This window comes from Stegostoma tigrinum, chromosome 8 (genome assembly GCF_030684315.1).
Source record: "Stegostoma tigrinum isolate sSteTig4 chromosome 8, sSteTig4.hap1, whole genome shotgun sequence".
Taxonomy (NCBI): Eukaryota; Metazoa; Chordata; class Chondrichthyes; order Orectolobiformes; family Stegostomatidae; genus Stegostoma; species Stegostoma tigrinum.
The window spans coordinates 8917610-8941101 of NC_081361.1; the positions used below are offsets into that span (position 1 = coordinate 8917610).

The 23492-nt window shown below is 45.9% G+C and overlaps 1 long non-coding RNA gene across 1 annotated transcript in view; it reads left to right on the forward strand.

The window, feature by feature from the left end:
* Positions 1–235: 235 nt before the first annotated feature.
* LOC132209917 (uncharacterized) overlaps positions 236–23492 on the forward strand; it is a 56312-nt gene continuing 33055 nt past the window's right edge. The window contains exons 1-3 of the long non-coding RNA XR_009446093.1: positions 236–519; positions 6410–6459; positions 7045–7378. This is a non-coding gene — a long non-coding RNA (uncharacterized LOC132209917). The remainder of the gene's footprint in view (positions 520–6409; positions 6460–7044; positions 7379–23492) is intronic.

Consider the following 23492-nt stretch of genomic DNA (forward strand, 5'->3'; position numbering starts at 1 on the left):
AAGGCGGAGGTTGGTACAATTACAACATTTAAAAGGCATCTGGATGGGTATATGAATAGGAAGAGTTTGGAGGGATATGGGCCAAATGCTGACAAATGAGACTATATGAATTTAGGACGTCTGGCCAGCATGGGCGAGTTGGTCCGAAGGATCTGTTTCCGTGCTGTACAGCTCTATGATCCTGTGACACTGTGCAGTTTGTATTAACATAGTGTTATGTGCTTCACAGGATTATCATCAAGCAACATATTTTACCAAAAAGCTGTGGCAATATTAAGTGAAGGGACCGGAAGCTTGAAGGCAAGAAGGTGAGTTTTAAAGTGTATCTTAGGGAAGGAGAGTGAGCTTGGAGCGGAGAAGTTGAGCGAGGGAATTCCGGGAGCTTGGGGCCCAGGCTCCTGAAGGCTCAGCCGCCAATGTAGAACAATCATAACGGGAAGTGCCGAAGAGAGCAGAACTGGAGGAGCACAGGTATCTTGAAGGTCCATGAAGCTGCAGGAGATTCCAGAGGAATGGAAGGTAATTGGCGAACTTGAAAATGAGGGTGGTAATTTTAAAATTGATACATTGCTACAATCAAGAGTGTCAGACAGAGAGGGGAGCAGGATTTATTGTGAATTAAGATAACAATAGAGTGGGTGGAGTGACTTATTTCTGTTATAAAATCGATGATTCTATCCGAAAGTGGGGTGAGCTGCTTATTGCGAGGGGGCACGATGTGTCGGAAGAAAACCGGGTTTGCCTTTTGCCTCTCTGAGACCCAGCTGGAATAAGGGTCAAAGGGTAAGCAAGTCCAGCCCCAGTATCTGTCCCAGAGACTGCTGACTGTCAGAATATGAATGAGAGAGGGTCAGCTGGTACATGGCTTCTTTTAATCTTCACCAGCCCCATCTCTCCCCGGCCCCAGCCACCTACTCCCCACACCCATTCTCTGAATGAATCATATTCTTGGAGTGTGAATCTTGTAGCCAAGGAACACTACAGGGTCAGTCGTTGAGACCGTGTCCTGTCAGCTGGGAAGCAAATAGGCCAAGCACCCCATCAGACCATCAGACAAAGGAGCAGGATTAGGACGTTCAGCCCATCAAGTCCGCTCTGCCATTCGATCACGGCTGGTATGTTTTTTAGCTCCATTTCCCTGCTTGCCCCCCGACCTTTTGATCCCCTTACCTATCTATCTCTGTCTTAAAAGCACTCAAAAACTTGGCATTTACAGCCCTCTGTGGCAATGAGTTCCACAGATTCACCACCTTTTGGCTGAAGAAATTCCTCCTCATCTCAGCTCTAAAGGGTCATCCCATCACTCTGCGCCTGTTCCCTCAAGTCCTAGTCTCCCTGCCCAATGGAAACATCTTCTTCATGTGTTCTCCTATCCAGACTTCTCAGTATTCTATAGGTTTCAATGCATTTCCCCCTTCCATCCTTTTAAACTCCATTGAGTACATACCTAGAGTCCTCAACCACTCCTCGTACAATAGGCCCTTTATTCCCAGCATCATTCTTGTAAACCTCCACTGGACCCGTTCCAACACCACAGCTTTCCTTAGACATAGGGCCACCAAGCTGCTCACAATATTCAAAGTGAAGTTTGACCGAAGCCTAATACAGCCTCTGCAGTGCATCTCTGCTCTCCAATGAATACTAACATAGCATTTGCCTTCCCAGTTGCCAACTAAACCTACATGTGAGTCTGAAAAGAATCCTGAACTGGGAGTCCCAAATCCCTTTGTGCTTCAGATTTGTGAAGCCTTTCCCCATTGAGAAAACAGTCAATGTCTCTACTCTTCCTACCAAAGTGAACAACCTCACGCTTTCCTCATTGTATTCTATCAGTCACTTCTTTGCCCACTCTCCGAGCCTTTCCAAGTGCTGCGGCAGCCTCTCTGCTCGTTCAATGCGACCTGAACTTCTGCCTACCTGTGTGCCATCTCTAAACGTAGAAACAGTGTCCTCCCAGTGTCAGTGACTTGGTTGGACAATGTGACTGAGGCACACTCAACTAAAGAATGTCCCCAGTCCACTCCTCATCTGATGCCCCCATGCCCCCCTAACACATGTGCACGTCCCATACCACAGTGGCTGTGCAGAGGTCAGAGATACAAGAACCCTGGCTGCAGTCTGCAAGCTGAAATGAACTCCCCCTGTTGAGGCGAAGTGTTTATTCAAGCCTTCAATTTATGTTGAGTTCAGAAAAGGATAGAACACTCTCAGGTGAAAACCAACAGGACAGAGAGCAAACTGGAGAAATTCTTGGAAAACAAAATCTAAGGAAAAGGCAGTGAAAATACACAGCGGGTCTGCCAGCATCAAGGAGAAAGAAACCAGCATGTTTCCGATTTTAAAACCAGCCTGAAGTTTGAATGGAATCTTATAGGTAAACCCACCACACCCCCCGCGCCCCGCCCCCCCCCCCCCCCCCCCCCCCCCCGCTGCCAACCCCCGACTGATATCGCAGTGTTGTTTGGAAGCAGAGAGGGCAATTAATCAGGCGTGAGATTCAGCATTGCAACCTGGGTGTAACTAGCAATGTGCCACTGGGATCAGTACTGGAGCCACAATTATTTACAACATACATTAACGACTTGGATGATGTAAGTGAATGTCCCATCACCTCATTTGTTGATGACACAAGAACAGGTGGGAACACAAGTGTTGGGGAGAGTCTGTAGACGGATATGGATGGGTTGAGCAAGTGGGTTAAAAACTTGACAGGTGGGCAGGCTTGGGGTCCGCTTTGTGGAACGCCTACACTCGGTTCACGACAAACAACTGCACCGCCCAGTCACGAACCACTTCAACTCCCCCCTCCCACTCCTTAGACGACATGTCCATCCTGGGCCTCCTGCAGTGCAATAATGATGCCACCTAAAGGTTGCAGGAACAGCATCTCATATTTCGCTTGGGAACCCTGCAGCCCAATGCTATCAATATGGACTTGACAAGCTTCAAAATCTCCCTGCCCCCCACCACATCCCAAAACCAGCCCAACTCATCGCTGCCTCCCTAAACTTTCCATCATTTCTCCCACCTATCCCCTCCTCTGACCTCAAGCCCCACCCCCACCCCCTACCTACCAGCCTCATCTCCATGTCCTTAACCTGTCTGTCCTCCCTGGACTGACCAACCCCCACCCTAACTCCCCACCTACACTCATATTTACTGGCTCCATCCCCACCTCCTTGTCCTGCCCGTCTCCTCTTCACCTATTTTCCTCCTTTATCCATCTTCCACCTGCCTCCCCCCCCCCCTCTCTATTTATTTCAGAATCTCCCTTCTCCTCCTCCATTTCCGAAGAAGGATCCAGACCTGAAGCATCAGCTTTCCTGTTCTATGATGCTGTTTGGCCCGCAGTGTTCATCCAGCTCTACACCTTGTTATCTCAGGTGGAATATAATGTGAGATGACACACTTTGGCAGGAAGAACAGAGGAGCTGAATATTAGCTAATGGAGAAAGACTGCAAAAACCTGCAACACTGAAGGATTTGGGAGACTGCCACTGAATCACAAAATAAAAACATTCAAGTCCAACTTGTAATAGGGAAGGCAAATGGAATATGTTTTGCCAAAACAATACATCATCATGAGCAGACACAGCTGGAATACATAGGAGCAAGAGTAGGCCATTCAGCCTCTTGAGCCTGTTCCACCATTCAATGAGATCATGGTTGATCTGTGGCCTACCTCCATATACCTGCCTCTGGCTCATATCCCTTAAAACCTTAGCTTCACAAAAATGTATCTAACTCAGATTTAAAATTAACAACTGATCCAGCATTCACTGCCATTTGTGGAACACAGTTCCAAACCTCTACACCCTTTACGGTAGAAGTATTTCCTAACATCCCTCCTGAATGGTCTGACCCTAAGTTGTACACTATGACCCTAGTTCGAGAATCCCCAACCAGTGGAAATAGTTTATCTTTGTCTAACCTGTCTTTTCCTCTTAATAACTTGAAGACTTCAATCAGACTACCCCTTAATCTTTCAAATTATAGAGAAAACAGGCTGAATTTGTATATCCCTCCTCATAGCTTAACCACGGAAGCCCAGGCATCATTTTGTGAATCTACATTGTATTCCCTCCAAGTCCAGTGTATCCTTCCTAAGGCATGGTGCCCAGATCTGCTTGCAGTACTCTAAGTGGGGTCTAACCAATGTTTTGTATAACTGCAGCATAACGTCTGCATCTCCTACTCTAGTCCATTTAAGTTAAAGGCCAGCATTCCAATGGCCTTCTTGATTACTTTTTGCATCAGTTTGTGACATTTTTAAAGACCTACGTACCTGAACCACAACACCACCCCTGCCCCCCCCCCCCCCCCCTTACCTACCCCAACCCCAGGTCTCTTTGGGCATCAACTGCATTTAACTTCAAATCATCTAGAAAGTACCTTGATCTATCTTTTTTCGGTCCAAAATGCATAACCTCATACTCGCTTACATTGAACTCCATCTGCCACAGTTTGCCACTTAGTCTATCAATATTCCTCTGCAACTTTATGCTATTGCCTACATTGTCAATAATGCCACCTAACTTTGTGCCACCAGTAGGTTTGGATATAAGACTTTCTATGCTATTATCCAAGTCGTTAATAAATAATGTGAATAATTGAGGCTCTAAGATAGATCCTTGCGGTGCACCACTGGTCACACTCTGCCAATTTCAGTACCTACGTGTTACCCTTACTTTTCTGTTTTCTGTTGCCTGCAACTCAACCAATTTCCCAGGCATGTCAGTAATTTACCTTCAATTCCATAGATTTCTATCTGGGTTAACAGTCCCTTATGAGGGACTTTATCAAATGCCTTCTGGAAGTCCGTGTAAACAACATCCCTAGACATTCCCCTGCCCATAGGATAGATGCAGAAAGTTTACTTCAAGTTGTGGGAGAGTTTAGGACCAGAGGGCATAATCTCAGAATAAAGAGTCAGCCATTTAAAACAGAGATAAGGAGGAATTTCTTCTCTCAGTGGGTAGCGAATCTATGGAAATCTTTACTGTAGTAAGTTGTTCAGGCTGGGTCATTCAGTATATTCAAGGCTGAGAGAGACAGATTTTGAATCAGGAAGGGAATTAAGGGTTATGGGGAAAAGGCAGGAAAGTGGAGTTGAGGATTATCTGATTCGTGTTCTCATTGAATGATGGAGCAGACTCGCTGGGCTGAATGGCTTAATTTTGCTCCTTCGTCTTCTGGTCTTCTGGAGGTTGGTGTGTGAATGGCACACAATTTTCTTGCCTTTGATGAAATTCTTATGGATCCAGAACGTCTGAGACACCTATTGTGCCTCTAATTGATACTCTTAAGAGGCAACTAATGCCCAACGACTTAATTCCCCTCTCCCACTCAGGATTTTGCTGTGCAAAACGCACACTGAGCAAAAGGGGCGATGTGGTGGCACAGTGGTTAGCACTGCTGCCTCACGGCACCAGGGACCTGGGTTCAATTCCACCCTTGGGCAACCATCTGTGTGGAGTTTGTACACTCTCCCCATGTCAGCATGAGTTTCCTCCGGGTGCTCCGGTTTCCGCCCATAGGCCAAAGATGTGCAGGCTAAGTGGATTGGCAATGCTAAATTGCCCATAGTGTTCTGGAGTGTGTAGATTAGATTGGTTATACAGGGATGGGTCTGGGTGGGATGCTGTGAGGGTCAGTGTGGACTTGTTGGGCTGAAGGGCCTGTTTCCACACTGGAAGGATTTATGATCAAATCTGTTGATGCAGCTCAGGGTCTCTGGCTAACAATAATGGGCGTGGCTTGCTGAGACCCCTGAAAACACTGCACTGACTGCAGACTGAACTCCCCTGTTACCTTTGTCCCATGAGACACTTCCAGATGTGACCTACCTCTGGTCCTAGGCCTTCCCTTCAAGCCTAGGATCTCAGGTAGTTGCAGTTCTGGCAGCGGTCACTACCCTCCCAGTGGCACTGCTTTTCAAAAGATTTGCTGGACCCTGGTTGGATGGGCAGTTCTCGGTCGGCGGAACGTCTGTCTGTGGTCCTGGATCCTGGGCGAAGGCACTCTGGTGCCACTTAATACCAGTGGGCCTTCCCAGAAGACACAATGTGCTCGCTGTATAATCTGCAGGCTGGAGACCCTTCACATTGCCATCAAATTTGTTCCCCCCACTAACCCTCCACAGATACTGCCAGATCACCTGGGTTTATCCAGTGTTCTCTGTTTCTTTTGTGTACTCTTCCCTCTACATTTAAAGTTACAATATCTGTGCACAGCCATGTCACCAGCTCAATAGGACATCATTGTGGAGACTTCAACACCAGAGTATTACGTAAGTGGTGAATGACTGTGGAATTTCGAGCTAAGGTGAGGTCTTAGATCATCACAAACAGTTAGAAGTTAGCACAGCATGTAATCAAGATGACTAATTGGATGCTATCCTTTATACAAGGGAAATTGAACATAAAAGTGATGGCGTTACGGGATATGGACCACATGCAGGTAAATGGGACTAGTTTAGTTTGGGGAACTTAGTCGCCATGAACTGGTTGTACTGAAGGGTCTGTTTCTGTGCTCTGTGACTCTATGGCACGGTTTTACGACAGAGATGAGGTAACATCTTTCCTCCTTTGGGACTTTCTGCACCAAAAGGTGCCGGAGGAAACCTCACTAAGTATTTTTTAAGTTTTGGGGCAGCATGGTGCCTCAGTGTTAGCACTGCTACCTCACAACACCAGGCACCCAGGTTCAATTCCAGCCTCAGGCAACTGTCTGTGTGGAGTGTGCACATTCTCCCCGTGTCTGCTTGGGTTTCCTCTGGGTGCTCCGGTTTCCTCCAAGAGTCTGAGGATGTGCAGGCTAGGTGGATTGGCTGTGCTAAATTGCTGGTTATATTCAGGGATGTGTACATTAGTTGGGTTACAGGGGAATGGGTCTGGGTGGGATGCTCTGAGTGTCGGTGTGGAATTGTTGGGCCAAAGGGGCTGTTTCTACACTAGAGATCCTATGAGTTATACTTCAGTTCTACAGGGAATTGGTGAGATCTCATCTTAAATACTGTCTACAGCTTTGGTCTCCTTACTTAAGGAAGGATATAAACACGTTGGAGAAAGTTTACCACCTGGTGTGAGTGGATTATCTCATGAGGACGGGTTGGACAGACTGGGCTGTTGGCACTGGAATTTAGAAGTCTAAAGGGCATCTCAATGGACGTATGCCAAGATCCTGAAAGGCATTGACAAGGTGAACGTGGAAAGAATGTTTCCTTTTGCGGAGTGAGCCCAGGACTAAGGAAAATACCTTTTTAAGCTGGAAGTTTCCTGGCTGCTATGATGAAGAGAATCTCTTGAGAGTAGATCTTGAGAATCAACGTCAGAGCCTCATGGTGGAACGAGTGTTCAGAAATAACGTATGTGAGGAGGTAAGAATTCTTCCAGTTAAATGTAATGCAACATTTATGGACCCATATTTACAGGTGGCAGCAAAGCTGGACCGAGTGGTCCACATTTATTTCTAACTTGAAAGATTCTGAGCATTGAACTCTGGTGATGTCATCAACCTGGTTAGTCAGCCAATCACTACGATTCTTTTTCACCAGTGAAACCTGTGCAATATATAATAATTTTTAGTCATCCTATTTTACAAAGGGAGGCAGATAAATGTGGAGTCTATTATGATTGCTTCTTTTATTTTGAAAGGGGCAACAAGTCATTAAGGTTTTGGAGTACATTTGTAGCTTGATTTGTGGGTGTTGAGGTTGGTTGACTCGTTGAGCTGGTTTCTTGTTTTGCAGACGTTTCGTTACCATTGCTGGGTAACATCATCAGTGCATCATCAGTGCTCCGATGAAGCGTTTTCCCGCGTAGTTTTTAAATTCTGGAGTCCGTTGAGATGGACTGCCTCACTTCTGGTTTTCCTTCGTACTGGAATGTATATGGGGTCAAGTTCAATGTGTTTATTAATAGCATGCTTCGTGCAGTGCCGTGCTTCCAGGGATTCTTGTGCCTGTCTCTGCCTAGCGTGGCCCAGGATCATGGTGTTGTCCCAGTCAAAGTGGTGGCTCTCCTTGTCCAAGTGGATTGAGATGAGTGAGTATTCGTTGTGTCTTTTTGTAGCCAGTTGGTGTTCGTGTGCTCTTGTTGTTAGTTTCTTGACATGGAACGAGTCATTAACTTCAGCCGACAGACCACATGAACCAAGAAAAGGCAGACCCTGCAAGACAAGCTAGCTACACTTAACCACAAAAACAACAACAGAACAGACACATGGATAAGAAACCTCTCCAACAGGAAACTGACAGACATGGAACAAGCTGTTCTCACCCGAGGACTGAACTACCACTACAGGGATGCCAACAAAACAGAATTCCTAGCCACTCTGGAAGCCACACTCGAGACCAACAAAATCAACAAAGAAGTACAACAAACTATAAGACAGACAGTAATCCCGACACTAACCAGAAGGACTGAACTCAACATCCTCAACACACGGGAAAGACAGGCCCTGGATGGGTTAAAGAAGGACAAGAACATCACTATACTACCTGCAGACAAAGGGCGCATGACAGTGATAATGAATAAAAGGGATGACATCTCCAAGGCACAAGCACTGCTTGCTGATGAGGCCACATACCGACCAGTACAGACAGACCCGACACCGCATCTGGGCAACGAAATCCTCTACATGCTACAAAGACTTAAACAAGCCGGACAGATCAATAAAACAGACTTCCTAAGAATGAAAGAGATAATGGGAACTGCAGATGCTGGAGAATTCCAAGATAATAAAATGTGAGGCTGGATGAACACAGCAGGCCAAGCAGCATCTCAGGAGCACAAAAGCTGACGTTTCGGGCCTAGACCCTTCATCAGAGAGGGGGATGGGGAGAGGGAACTGGAATAAATAGGGAGAGAGGGGGAGGCGGACCGAAGATGGAGAGTAAAGAGGATAGGTGGAGAGAGTGTAGGTGGGGAGGTAGGGAGGGGATAGGTCAGTCCAGGGAAGACGGACAGGTCAAGGAGGTGGGATGAGGTTAGTAGGTAGCTGGGGGTGCGGCTTGGGGTGGGAGGAAGGGATGGGTGAGAGGAAGAACCGGTTAGGGAGGCAGAGACAGGTTGGACTGGTTTTGGGATGCAGTGGGTCGGGGGGAAGAGCTGGGCTGGTTGTGTGGTGCAGTGGGGGGAGGGGATGAACTGGGCTGGTTTAGGGATGCAGTAGGGGAAGGGGAGATTTTGAAACTGGTGAAGTCCACATTGATACCATATGGCTGCAGGGTTCCCAGGCGGAATATGAGTTGCTGTTCCTGCAACCTTCGGGTGGCATCATTGTGGCAGTGCAGGAGGCCCATGATGGACATGTCATCTAGAGAATGGGAGGAGGAGTGGAAATGGTTTGCGACTGGGAGGTGCAGTTGTTTGTTGCGAACTGAGTGGAGGTGTTCTGCAAAGCGGTCCCCAAGCCTCCGCTTGGTTTCCCCAATGTAGAGGAAGCCGTACCGGGTACAGTGGATGCAGTATACCACATTGGCAGATGTGCAGGTGAACCTCTGCTTAATGTGGAGTGTCATCTTGGGGCCTGGGATGGGGGTGAGGGAGGAGGTGTAGGGACAAGTGTAGCATTTCCTGCGGTTGCAGGGGAAGGTGCCGGGTGTGGTGGGGTTGGAGGGCAGTGTGGAGCGAACAAGGGAGTCACGGAGAGAGTGGTCTCTCCGGAAAGCAGACAGAGGAGGGGATGGAAAAATGTCTTGGGCGGTGGGGTCGGATTGTAAATGGCGGAAGTGTCGGAGGATAATGCGTTGTATCCGGAGGTTGGTAGGGTGGTGTGTGAGAACGAGGGGGATCCTCTTGGGGCGGTTGTGGCGGGGGCGGGGTGTGAGGGATGTGTTGCGGGAAATACGGGAGACGTGGTCAAGGGCGTTCTCGATCACTGTGGGGGGAAAGTTGCGGTCCTTAAAGAACTTGGACATCTGGGATGTGCGGGAGTGGAATGTCTTATCGTGGGAGCAGATGCGGCGGAGGCGGAGGAATTGGGAATAGGGGATGGAATTTTTGCAGGAGGGTGGGTGGGAGGAGGTGTATTCTAGGTAGCTGTGGGAGTCGGTGGGCTTGAAATGGACATCAGTTACAAGCTGGTTGCCTGAGATGGAGACTGAGAGGTCCAGGAAGGTGAGGGATGTGCTGGAGATGGCCCAGGTGAACTGAAGGTTGGGGTGGAAGGTGTTGGTGAAGTGGATGAACTGTTTGAGCTCCCTAAGAATGAAACCTGGAGGAACCAACACACCCCGATTCTACGGCCTCTCTAAAGTGGACAAGCCAGAAATCCCCCTCAAACCCATAGTCTCCCTATCGGGCGCTCCATCGCACAGATTAGCCAAAGAACTGCAAAAAAGACTCAGGCACCTACTCAACAAATCATCTCACTCCATCCACTCAGCCCATGAATTCCTCAACTCCAGATACATAAAGATAAAGGACGAAGAGATCATGATATCGCTCGATGTCACTGCCCTATTTACATCAATAGACATATCACTAGCAAGGGAAACAATGACAACACTAATGGCACAAGAGCACGACCCCAGTGAAACCATCTCCACAGACAACATGCTCAAACTACTGAACCTATGCCTCACCACCCACTTCACCTTGAATGGCCAAACATGCGAGCAAATCAACGGGATACCCATGGGATCACCTATATCCGGACTCACAGCAGAAGCAGTGATGCAAAGACTAGAATGTACTGCCCTTCTACAAATCCAAGCTAAACTGTGCTACGTAGATGACATGTTTGTCATCATTAAATGTACCAAATTAGAGGAGACACGCAAATTTATAAACAACAACCTCACTGGAATAAAATTCACCACAGAGGAGGAGAAGAACAAATAGCTCCTATTCCTGGACGGCATCGTAGAGTGCAAGATAAATGGGGAACTGCAAACGAAAGTACACTGAAAAGCCATACACACAGACCAGGTACTGAACTTCAATGGTAACCAACCCAGCACACACAAACGAAGCTGCATATGAACACTATTTAAAAGGGCAACAACACACTGCAGCAACATGGAACTACTCCAAGCGGAAGAAGAATACCTCTTACAGGTTTTCAAGGATAATGGAAAGAATTGGGTCAGAAGATGCCTACACGAACAGCATCAGAAAGATATTACATGCCCCGACACACTCATCACACTACCCTATATCAGAAACGCTCCAGAACTCACAACAAGACTCCTAAAACCGCTGGGCATCAGAATGACACACAAGCCTACGTCAACCCTACGACAACTGCTCACCGGAACCAAGGACCCATGCCCTGCCATGAACAGGACCAATGTCATCTACAAAATCCCCTGTAAAGACTGCGAGAAAAACTATATCAGACAAACAGGAAGGAAACTAACAACAAGAGTACATGAACAACTGGCTACAAAAAGACACAACCATTACTCACTCGTCTCAATCCACATAGACAAGGAGAACCATGAATTCGACTGGGACAACACCAAGACCCTAGGACAGGCTAGGCAGAGACAAGCATGAGAATTCCTGGAAGCATGGCAGTCCACGAAGCATGCTATTAATAAACACATTGAGCTCAACCCCATATACTTTCCACTACGAAGGAAAGCCAGAAACCGAGTTTTGAGCTCGGACTTTTCTCCCTGGAGGGAAGGAGGAAGAGAGGTGACCTGATCGAGGTGTACAAGGTGATGAGAGGCATGGATAGAGTCGATAGCCAGAGACCTTTCCCCAGGGTAGGATTGACTGCCACAAGGGGTCATAGTTTTAAGGTGTTAGGAGGAAGGTGCAGAGGAGACGTCAGAGGGATATTCTTCACCCAGAGAGTTGTGAGCGCATGGAATACTTTGCCAGTGGAAGTCGTGGAAGCAGAGTCATTGGTGACATTTAAGCGGCTGCTGAACATGCACATGGACAGCAGTGAATTGAGGGGAATGTAGGTTAGGCTATTTTACTTTTGGATTAGGATTATTCCACGGCACAATATCGTGGGCTGAAGGGCCTGTACTGTGCTGTACTTTTCTATGTTCTATGTTCTATGTGAGACAATCCATCTCAACAGGCCCCAGAGTTTAAAAATCAGGCAGGAAAACACACAGTTGCTTCATCGGAGGCTGCACTGAGGACGTTACCAAGCATGGTGATGAAACGTCTGCAAAATAAGAAACCAGCTTGGCCAGCCAACCAACCTCAAAAAGTCATTGTGGAGCCTTGACCAAAAGCCAGCATCTCACAGAAAGCATGTGCCAGCCAGCCCCCTGTGGTGTCAATAGAAAAGTAGGCAAACTGTTGAGTTGATGGTACATTTGAGGCCAATATCTTTATTTTCAGTACAGCAAGTTTTTTTCTGCTCATTTCTGTGAATGCTAGAATTTCAGCAGCAAATTTTAGAGTTTGTAGTTTAATGAAGCCAACAGAATTGAGGGTTTTGAAGAAGGGTCTCTAGATCAAAATGTTAACACTGCTTTTTCTCCATCAACAGCTGAGTTTCTCCAGTGATTTCTGGTTTTGTTTCATATTCCCAGCTACCACAAATTCTGGTGTTTAACTCAAACAGAAATGCCTTGTTTGTGAACCTTCTAAGACAGGGGAGTTTGGATAGAAATCTGCAAGTTATTGTAACTGAAAAAGTTTAGGCTGTCTCTCATTTGAATTAATGACAACAGACTCTGAAAGGAATAATCAAATTGTCTCCACATTCTGGGAGAGAAATTGGAAGGAAGGAGTCAGTTAAGTAGAAGCAGAGAGTGAGAGAGGTTTGTAATTTTTCTGGAGTTGAATCTTTACCAGATGGTATTGAAAAACAGGTAGACGTCTAGTGACGTTTATGTTGAGATCTTCCTAACAGTAGTATGTCTGTGTATTGTTTTCTTTGTGTAGCCTTTTTATTCCATTAGTAATGAATATTTGCAGCCTAATGTGGATATGTTTTGGTTTGAGTTATAAATAGAGTCTGGGACTTTTTCACTGGAGCGTACGAGGTTGAGGGATGACCTTAAAGAGGTTTATAAAATAATGGGGGACACTAATAGGGGGAACAGCAAAGTTCTTTTTGCAAGGGGAGGGGAGGTCAAAACTAAGAGGTATAGGCTTAAAATGGGAGGAGAAAGATTTAAAAGGCACCTGTGGGGCAATTTTTTCACTCAGAGGGTGGTTTGTATGTGGAATGAACTGCCAGAGGAAGCGGTACGTGCAGGTACAGTCACAACATTTAAGAGACATTTTGATTAGGAATGGTTTAGCTAGATATGGATTAAACGCAGGTAAATGGGACCAGTTTAGTTTGGGGAACTTAGTCGCCATGAACTGGTTGGACCGAAGTGTCTGTTTCCATGCTGTGTATGACTGCATGGCATGGTTTTATGACAGAGATGAGGTGACATCTTTCCTCCTTTGAGTCTCTGTGCACCAAAAGGTGGTGGAGGGGACCTCATTGAGTATTTTTTAAGACAGTGACTTATTTCTAGTTATGTGGAGACGGATAAGAATGGAACCTGGTGAGACCAGTTAGATGACAGTGGAGAGCGGTTGGAAGATGTTGGAGGCGGGCACTATGTCCAAGGCTGCAGCCAGGTTGGGAAGGAAGAGGACAAAGATGTTTGCCATTTTTTGTTCTTTGTTCTTTCATGCAATGTAAATATCACCAACAAAGCCAGCGTTTGTTGCCAGTCCCGACTTTAGAAGCTGGGAGATTAGGATGGGACAGAGGAGAGAGGGAACTCGGTGACCAGAAAGGGAAGGTCGAGGGTCAGCAGTTGAGGGATCAAGGAAACAGGAAGCGGTTCTCATGGGCAAGACGAACTCTGAAGCAGCATGAGTGGAGAGAGATAAGGTACTGGAAGGAAGGAGTGAGTTCAGGGCTCGGGCAAGGAAAAGCATTAGAGGGGGTTTGTCTGGATGGCCTAGTGGAAGGGAGGCACGTGGCAGAGGCAGCTGCTGGGATTGTCTCCATGTTTGGGACAAAGAAGCTCCTGTGCTCAAAGGAATCCTAGTGCTTAATAATAATACTATTCAGCAGGAGAAGGTTTAGAGCAGATTTGCCAAGATGTTGCTAGGAATAGAGGGTTTGAGTTATGTGGAGAGGCTGGAGAAGCTGGGACTTTTTTCACAGGAGCATAGGAGATTGAGGGGTGACCCTATAACAATTTATAAAATCATGTGGGGTAAAGATAACAGGAATGGCAGCTGTCTTTTCCCTCGGGCGGGGGATTTCATGTCTAGGGGGCATATTTTTAAGGTGAGAGGAGGAAGATTTAAAAACCACAGAGAGTGGTTCATGTTTGGAATGATCTTCGAGGGGAAGTGGTGGATGTGGGTACAACTACAATGGTTAAAATACTTTTAGATAAGTTCATGAACTAGAAATGTTTGGAGGCCTTTGGGCTAAATGCAGGCATGTGGGACTAGTTAATTTTGGGAACATGTTCGGCATGGACTGGTTGGACTGAAGGGTCAGTTTCTGTGCTGTTGACTCTAAGTTTTTGGTGACTTAGATTCTTATTTAGATTCATGGAACCACTACAGTTTGGAAGAGGTTGTTCGGCCCACTGAGTCTGGACTGACTATCCAAAGAGCATCCTATTTAATAACAGTTCGACATAAAACCTTTCACTTACACCCCCTCCCTCCCCAGTGATTAGCCCAAAGGGTCTAATGGTTTGACCAGGACATTTCCAGTCAAGGCTGAGAGTGTGTGCAGAAAATCTCTACACCACCCCCACACCCATCCATAAACTCAATGGGCCTCCCAATAATTCCTTGCCAGGGATGAAGAAAGATTGCAGCTAGATTAGAGACAGAGCGTTGCAAATGGCAAAGAAAAAGCATAATAAATTGTCAAATGGTTTACGCATGTCTATATATAGACTCTGATCCTCCAGCACAATATTTCCCTGGTTGCTAAGGGAGGCCAGACTACCAACAACTGCTGGTATCTGGAATGTTGGGCCCGTTGCCATAGCAATAATGCTTGTATTCTGGGGTAGTCGGAAATGCTTGTCCTGCCGACTTACAAAGTCCAGTCCTCCAGAGAGTTGCAGAAATTCTTCAGTATCTGAGGGAGTGAGAGAGAGAGAGAGAGAGAGAGAGAGAGAGAGAAAGAAAATACTTGGCTTTGTTACTGTGGAATCGGTCCCATCTGGGTGTTAACCCTGTAAGCCCTGAAAACATTTTGATGGTATTTCTCACAATTCTGGGCTCCTTCAGCTTTTAGCCAGGAGATTTCTGTTAGGATGGCTGTTTGCTTGTAATATGGAGGTTTTACAAGTGTTAGATTATTTCTAGTGAGCTAGAAACTAATTGTTATGCGAATAAATATCCTGGGGTGCCACATTCACAATTGGACTCATGGGCTGAGAAATGGTGTAACAGTTGCAACAGTCCTCCAGCCACAATACAGAGAATTACACTCAATGAACCCCCAGCATACTGAGTCAGAATATGTAACATGGTGGCAGTGAGTGCCTAAGAGCAAAAGTCCCAGTATTTAATGTTGAACTCGATGGTTCAATCTATACGAATTAGTACTAAAAAAACTGAACAAGTCACATGAAAACAGAGTATTTTCCATTGCAATAAACTCATAGCACTCATGCCAGGATGAATTAGAAGGCTGACGATGTCAGTGAGAGGTAATCGAGAAAGCGCAAGTCCCGACTGACATTTCAGCAGCTTTCTAGAAACCATTCACCGAGGGGACAGGATTGGTAGAGGAAGAGTTAATTTTCTCTACATAGTTGGGAGCTGAGTGAAAACAAATGCTCTTGTAGCCGCTATATTTATATGACTGGCCTGGTTCAGTTCCTGGCCACTGGTAACCCCCAGGGTGTTGCTGATTTTGGCATCAAGGGGCTGGTTGTTCTGTAATTGTTGAGATGAGTGAATCTGCTGATGACCTTGAGTGCCAGGCTGTCAATGATGGTAGAAGGTAGAGCCTTTAGGTTTGGTCTTCCTAAGCAGCTTGCTATCGTATGGGTAGACAGTCTCACTTTTGGGCGTCCAAAGAGTACACAATGGGGAAGAAAGTGCTAAAGAAAGATAGCACTAGGATGCAGCAGGCCTACGAGCTTCACTGCTGGTCTCCAAAGCATCTGATGTTGCTCCATTGTAGCCAACTGGAACTATGGATGTTCTTGTGGGAAGGAGCACCAAAGCCCACGAGTCCCATTTTCCGTAGCAGACCAATCCATCTCGACTGATGGGATCAAAGGTTGCAACGAGCTTTATAAAAGGAGCTGGCTGCTGTTTGTGATACTTTTCCTGAATCTCTTGAAGCAATGATGTTATTTTCACTGTTGATCTACCAGCTCTCAATCAGCACAGGGTCTATGGAGGGATCTGCAACACCAAAGTCTTCAACCTGCTGGGGATTGCGCCCGCAATAATTAACAAGGAAATACCTTAGTCACTTCCTACTGGCAATGCCCTTTTCTTACAACATTCAAGTCTTGAGGCACAACTCTTCCATTCTAATAGAACCATAAAACACCATGAAAATGACACAGTTGAGGAGACATGACTGGATGGGAATCAAAAAGATGTTATCTTTCGTGGGGAGAATCCAGAACCAAGGCTCTGAGGATATAAGTAAGGGATGCCCATTTAAGAGATGAGGAAACATGTTTTTCTCTCTCAGAGGGTTTTGAATCTTTGGAATTCCTTTCCTCAAGAGGCAGCAGGTGCAGAATCATTCACTACTTTTTAAAGTCGAGGTAAGTAGATTCTTGTTCTGAGCAAGAGTCACTGGACCCGAAACATTAACTCTGATTTCTCTCCACATGCCTGCTGAACATTTCCAGCAATTTCTTGATTCCAATTCCCAGAATCCGCATTTCTTTCGATTTTTATGTAGATAGATTCTGTATGGCCAGGGGTGGGGTTGAAAGATTATCAAGGTGTATGCAGGAATGTAGAATTGAGGTAAATATCAGATCAGCTGTAATCTTATTGGACGGGGTTGGGGGGAAGCAGGCTCGAAGGGCCGAGTGGCCTACCCTAGTCCTTCGTTTGTGTGAGTTCCCATTTTTGATGAAGTGGTAGAAGGCCATTGCTTTCTGGGCTCTTAGCTCTGGCGACCTCTTTGAGCTTTACCAATACGGGTTCACTCCCAGCTAACTCTGTGACAGAAGGGTCTGGAAAGGTGCTATGTCCTCCACTGCATTGAGGAGTGCTGCAGTCAGTGTGCTTCAGATAGTCCAGTATGTCTCTAAGGGAGATGATTTGTTTGTTGTTGAACCCATTACCTTCAATAAGCCATGAGATGAAGAAGGTGACACTGGAGATTGAAGATATTGATTGGAAGTCAGGAAAGTCTGGCACCAGTGGACCCAGAGGTTTTTTTGATGACGCACTGATTGGATGTTTTTAAGATTCTGAAGGTCATGTCATCAGCCACAAAATGAGAGTTTCATCCCCAACTTAAGGCAGAAACAGAACAAAAAGGCAGAAGCTGAAAGAGAACCCACCAAGCAATGGGAGAGAAGCAAGTGACCACCTGAGCCACAAAGCCTACAGTCGGGGATAAATTCCACTGTAGTGAGAGAGAATCTCAATGGGTAGCCATTAATTTGACTGAACCCCAGGACCTTAATCAAGAAACAAAAGAGGATCACTCTCCTATTCTAAAACCTTCCTTCCATCAGAAGGTCAGAAATAGAGAGATGTTTGCCAATGATTGCACAAAGTTCAACACCATTGGTATATTCTCAAATACAGAAGCTGTCCATGTTCAAATGCAACAAGACCTGGACAATATCCAAGACTGGGATGACAACTGCATGTAATTTTTGCACCACACAAATGCCAGGCAATGACTATCTCCAATAGGAGACAATCTAACCACTGCCCCTTGATGTTCAATTACATCACCACCACTGAATCCCCAACTATCATCATCTTGGAGCCTTACCATTGACCAGAAACTGAATTGGCCTGGCCACTTAAATACAGTGGTTGCAGGAGCAGGTCAGAAGCTAGGAATACTGCAGGGTATAATTCACCTCCTGACTCCCCAAAGCCTGAAGTTGTTGACTTGCTCGCTGAGCTGGCTTGTTCTCATTCAGACATTTTGTCACCATGTTGGGTAACATCATTAGTGAGGCCTCTAATGAAGCAATGTTATTCTACTCCACTTGGAATTTATACTGTCTGGTCCGTTATGGTGAGTACTGCCATTTCTGGTTTTGATCTTTGTAGGTTTGTATATTGGTTTTGTTCTGTAAGGGTTTGGAAATGAGTTTTGTTCTGTATGGGTTTGCTAAAACCTTAAACCTCAAAGCCTTCTGTCCAACATCTACAAGGCACAAGTTGGGTGTGTGGTGGAATACTCCCCACTTGCCTGGATGGGGGAAGCTCCAACAACATTCAAGAAGCTTGATACTATCCAGGACAAAACAGCCCACTTGATTGACACTATATCCAGAAACATTCACTCCCTTCATCACTGATGCTGAGTAGTAGCAGAGTGTACTGTCTATAAGATGCACTGCAGAAATTCGCCAAAGATCCTCAGACAGCACCTTTTGAACCCACAACCACTTCCATCTAGAAGAAAAGGGGCAGCAGATACATGGGAACACCAGCAAGTTCCCCTCCAAGTCATTCACCATCCTGATTTGGAAAAATATCACTGTTCCTTCAGTGTTGCTGGATTAAAATCCTGGAATTCCCCTCCCTAATGACATTGTGAGTCAACCCACACTCCAAAGTCTGCGATAGTTCCAGAAGACAGCTCACCACCACCTTCTCAAGGGGCAACTAGGAATAGCCAATAAGTGTCAACCTAACCGGCAGAGCCCACAATTCATGAAGGTATAAAATTTAAAAGAAAGCACTGGGAGAAATCACGCTTATTGAAAATGCACCCTACCTTTAGGAGAGCTTATGTTTAAGGACTCAATTGTCTGTGTGTAGACTATGTTGTGACTCTGTCTAACAGTCTGTTCTCCTATAGGCAGAAATCAGTTGGTTGCTACAATGTCTGCTTTGTGTGTTTTTTCTGTTTCAAATAAATTAACCCACAGAGGTAGTCACTCCCAAATTGATGATCAGAGCATTATCATTAACTAACAATTTCAGCTGACAATGGCAAATGCTTTCTGCAAGCTTGATGGTAGAAATGGCCATTTTAACACAAAGCTTGACCTGTAACCTTCCTTTGATGTGAAAGTGTTCCAAATGAAAGTACCCAGGACATGCAGAGGATGTGGTGAAGGAGCAGTCTGCATATTTGATAATCTCCAGATCTACGGTGGAGACCGGAAAGACCATGAGCATCGTCACACAAACATCAGCAATATCAAGCGCAGTCACTACAGCGCCAGGAACAACAGGCATTTCTTCCCTGTGCATAAAGCTCACTCACCACTGAAAGCAATGAACACAAGTCCACAAGAAAGTCCTCCGACGTGGGTAATACCATGTCAACGATTGAGAAAAAAAGCTGGAAGTTATAAAACTTCTAAAGTGTTCCTTAAAGAAGTCAATTGTTACTGTTTAGTAAAACAAGTTAATGATTGAAACAATTATGTGAAATGTAAATGTTACATATTCTTAAAGAAAGTGCTTTGTTTTATGACTTGTAAAAATGGTGGGAAGAAATGTAAAGTGGAAACATATCGCAGCTACACAGTCATTGGGTGGACTGTAGTCAAGCAGACAGTAACAGGCACAGCCAAATGAAGAGCTGTAAAAAATATACTCAATGAAAATCCTGCCGTTTGGAATCTAAAGTTCAATTATTTCTAAGTTAGACAATGTAACAGAGGAGATATAGGGGCTCAAGATGAGATTGACTCATTTTCGAACATGGGGTCATGGTTCATGTCCAGTCCTCTTTCAGTCCTGTCAAGGCAAGCAATGTATAACCTTCATATTGCCTCTCAATGGAATGTTCGTGGTATGCAGCTCAATGTGAACCATGTTGCCAGCGCTATACTATTATATAGAGTCTAGGCAGGCAGTATCATCTGTAAGCACAGATCGCAGACTACCGGTAATTCTGAGACGTTACAACAGTGCAAATAGGCAACAGCATTAGTAAACTTCAAGACCTCTGTCTCAAGATGAGCCCAGCCTTTGTGGTATAAGTTCCCAGGGCTGGCCTACAGGGCAACACTTCAACCATGTCATACTGGCAGACTCCAGAAACCACAATGTGGTGGCAGGAGGTGGGCATTTAAGGCTAGTGGTGGCTGATTCATGCTAATGACTGTAAAGGTAATACCACCACCAGCAGCAGTAGTACTGAAGGATCTTTACTTCCATCTAAATGATACATCCCAAAAGGAATGGACAACATGCATATTTTCCTCAGATTGGCTCCAGTACAAATATCACCCCTTTATGCATCTTACACGAGATGTGAGCAAAAAACTGGCACAATGTGGTGTGGTCCACACATGGGCTTACCGTTGGTCTGTCGTCCTGCACATTGGCATCATCCCTCTTCAATCTCACTACAGCTCCTCAGCATGGACTCCTAAAACCTTTCACTTTATTGGAAAGAGTCCACCGGTCCTGTGCAGTGTAACCTGTATGCTTCACTCTGTCCAAACACCCCATGAGCTGCATGTTCTTGCTTACTTCAATCTGCCTGTGCTGTTCGCAAACAAAGCTTTTCACTGTATTTAGGTACACATGACAGTAAATCAAATCGGTCTGCGCAAATCTTCTCATGATCCACAAGGTGACACATCTGTCTGTTCCAACACCAGCAATTCTGAAACACAGTAGAGAGCCGATCCCTGACTTGTGCCAATTGTTGTAGACTATTTAATTTCTCGGATATGGTCAGCATTGGGTCTCCCAATGGGGAGCTGTCTGGGGGTGGAGGTTCAATGGATGTAGGGAACCGTAAAGGATTGTGACTGATGTATTCTCCATCTGCACATACTCCAGTGTCTGCAGACAGAGGGGCAGAGACCTCAATGAGCTAAACTGTGAGCAGAGATGTAGGCTGATTGATTTAAACAAGTCTTACACAAATCGTTTTTCACTGGCCAATCATTAGTAGCTTCAACTGTGTGCTACAATTCTAATTCCAATGAGGGCTATCACAAAATCTCTGAAACTCCCTCCCTAAATCTTTTCCTCTATCTCTCTCTCATTCCCCTTTTTTGACCAGGTTCTTAGTCACCTACCTTAACATCTCCTTAAATGCTTCTGTGAAACTCCTTGCCCTGGTAAAGGTGCTACAGGAATGCAGGCCCCGTGACCTCAGGAGTGGCAGGTGAGTGATTTGCGTGAAGTAAAACTGGGGCTGTATTTCCAATATTCCCAACTAAGGGTGAGGTCAGAGCTGTTGGAGTTGTGTTTGATGTGCCTTGAGTAGTGATAGGTAAGTGGCTGGGGGCAAATGGACAATAAACATCAGAGCGAAGATCCCTGACGCTTATACCGAGACATCAGGGGGTCAGGAAAAGGAACTAATGGAAATGGGACACTGAGATTTGGGAGGGTAATTTTTAACCTAACTGAGCGGGTGATTTCAGATAGAAATCTGGTTTTGTAAGCTAACCACAACATGTATGTAGGCGGTGGTACAGGCTGTGAAGAATGTAAAAGAAAGTTGGTCTTTAAAGTGAGAGGTTTTGCGTACCGGAGCAGGGAGGTCTTGCTGCAGTTGTGCGAGGCCTTGGCGAGGCCTCACCTGGAGTATTGTGTGCAGTTTCCATTTCCTTATCGGAGGAAGGATGTTCTGGCGATGGAGGGAGGGCAGGGAACATTTCCCAGACTGCTCCCCAGGATGGCAAGACTGACGTATGAGGAGAGACTGGATTGATATTATCCAGAACTTAGAAGAATGAGGGTGTATCTCATAGAAACCTTTGAATTCTAATAAGATTAGACAGGAAGGATGTTCCCGATGACCGGAAAACCAGAGGATCACAGTCTAAGGATACAGGGCAGGCCATTTCGGACTGAGATGAGGAGACATGTCTTTGCCCAGACAGTGCGGAGTTCGTGGGATTCTCTGCCACAGAAAGTGGTTACTATTTACTATTTTCAAGGAATTTGATACAGTTCTTAGAGCTACAGGGATCAAAGGGTTTGAAGGGGAGAAAGCAGGAACAGGGGGCTGAGTTAAATAAACAGTCATGATCATGTTGAATGGGGGAGCAGGCTCAAAGGGGCTATGCCTGCTCTATTTTCTCTGTTTCTATGTGCATGAGCATAGCACCTTTCATGTCATCAGGTTATCGAAGAAAGTTGGAATAGTATCACAAACTGAACACTGCCTTTCTGAACAAGCAGATTTGTTCAAAACCACATTTACATCTGAAATGTAGCCATGTCTTTGAACATGATTGACTGGTGTCATCGGCCTGGCAACAGGGAATGTGGAAAACCCCAAATACAGTCTCAATCATTCATGCAGGATGTTATTTGCACTGACTGTTGTCCCGGGTCTTGTGTTAAGGTCAGGCAGAGAATGCAGTGCAAACGAAATAACAGAGTATTTGAGGGAGGAAGACCTCAGATCCTCAAAGAAATGAGAGAGGGAGTGGCTGGGTGCTGCATAGTGTCTGTAGCAGCTTTATAAAGGCGGGTTGACGTCTGCTCTCACATTCAGAGAATGCACAGGAATCAAAGCTGATACTTTGAGCAGTTGGTTAGCTAAAGCTTGTGAATGGGAGCCTCCCGACACAGGCTCATAGAAGAAATTATTCGGGCCAGCTAAGGAGAGAGGCAGAAGGACAGAGAAAGAGAATGTAGAATGATAGCACAGTGGCTGAGTGGTTAGCACTGTTGCTTCACAGAGCCAGGGACCCAAGTTTATTTCTGGCCTCAGTCTGTGTGGAGTTTGCACATTGTCCCTGTCTCTGTACGGATTTCCTCCGGGGGCTCCGGTTTCCTCCCACAGTCCAAAGATGTGCAGGTCAGGTGGATTGGCCATGCAAAATCACCGATGGTGTCTAGAGATGTACAGGCTAGGTGGGTTAGCTAGAGGACGTGCAGGGTAACGGGGATTGGGTATGGTGGGGGCAGGGTATGTGATTGGGTTTGGGTGGGATGCTCTTTGGAAGGTCGGTGCAGACTTGTTGGGCCAAATGGCTTCTTTCCGCACTGTAAGCGTTCTATGAATTGAGGGAGGAGTGTGAGACAGCATGAGATGGATAGGAAGACGAAGTGACACAGAAATGGAAAGCAACAAAGAATGAAGGAAGTGGTGAGAGGGGAACAGCAAGAGAAAACAAAGGGAGAAGTGGGGCACAACAGTGGAGAATAAACAGGTGGCAGAGGGACAGCCAGTCAGAGGAAGACAGAAAGGGGCAAAAAAAATCAAGACCAGCAGTGAGTTCGTTGGGGTGCAGTGCATGTGTGAGGGTGGAGAGTTGGATGGGGTACAATGTTTGTGAGGGTGGGGAATTAGATGGGGTTGAGTGTGTGTGAGTCTGGGGATGGGGAACCCTGTGAGGGTCAGGAGTTGGAAACTGCTGTGTGAAGATGGGGATTTGGATGGGGTACAGTGTGTGAGGATGGGAGTTTGGATGGGGGACCGTGAGGGTC